The sequence below is a fragment of the Myotis davidii genome, unplaced genomic scaffold (genome assembly GCF_000327345.1).
Source record: "Myotis davidii unplaced genomic scaffold, ASM32734v1 scaffold170, whole genome shotgun sequence".
Lineage (NCBI taxonomy): Eukaryota > Metazoa > Chordata > Mammalia > Chiroptera > Vespertilionidae > Myotis > Myotis davidii.
Window position 1 is genome coordinate 2,342,555 of NW_006282528.1, and position 744 is coordinate 2,343,298.

Below are 744 nucleotides of genomic sequence, written 5' to 3' on the forward strand. Positions count from 1 at the left end.
TTCTTCCCCAGCCTTCTCCACGGCCGCCCTGTGGCCCCCGACTCGCCACGGCCGCCCTGCTGCCCACGCACTGAGCCAGGCAGAGGCCCCCAGGCCCCCAAACGCTTCTCTTCCGTCTCCTGCGACCCCTGACCTTCCGAGGAAAAGCCACTGAATTCCCACTTCCTCACGGGCGTCGCTGTCATGTCAGCTCTGAACTTTACGAGCGACAGGCGCTCTCTGTCCACGGGTGTCTGCGGGGAGGGACGAAGCCGTGGACAGAGGGGCTTCCCGGGGCGCGGCTCAGTGGCTGAGCGTCGACCTATGAACCAGGAGGTCAGGGTTCGATTCCTGGCCAGGGCACAGGCCCGGGTTTTGGGGATCAATCCCCAGTGTGGGGCGTGCAGGGGGCAGCAGCTCAGTGATTCTCTCGTCACTGATGTTTCTCTCTCGTTAAAGTCAATAAACTGTTCTGAAGACACATGACTGTCTTTCCTCTCATCTCCGTGCCCTGACGTGCCTGGTTTTCTTACTCTAGACGCCCCCTGTGGGCTCAGGGTTATCTGCCCCCCGTGGCTGGGTGAGCTCCGTGCGGGGAGAGCGAGCCCGTCCTGTCTCCTACTGTCCTGGCGGGCTGCTCCTCGCCTCACGCTGGTGCAGGGCACACGGGCGGGCGGTGTCACCGAGTGACCAGGACCCTGGGATGAGCGGAGGAGCAGCCACAGAGCTGGCGGCACTCCCACGTTTCCGGACGCTCCAACCCAA

At 63.8% G+C, this 744-nt stretch overlaps 1 protein-coding gene across 1 annotated transcript in view; it reads right to left on the reverse strand.

Moving 5' to 3' along the window:
* Window positions 1–744, reverse strand: part of HUNK (hormonally up-regulated Neu-associated kinase) — a 53,855-nt gene that overhangs the window by 8,955 nt on the left and 44,156 nt on the right. The gene's annotated exons all lie outside the window — the stretch shown is intronic.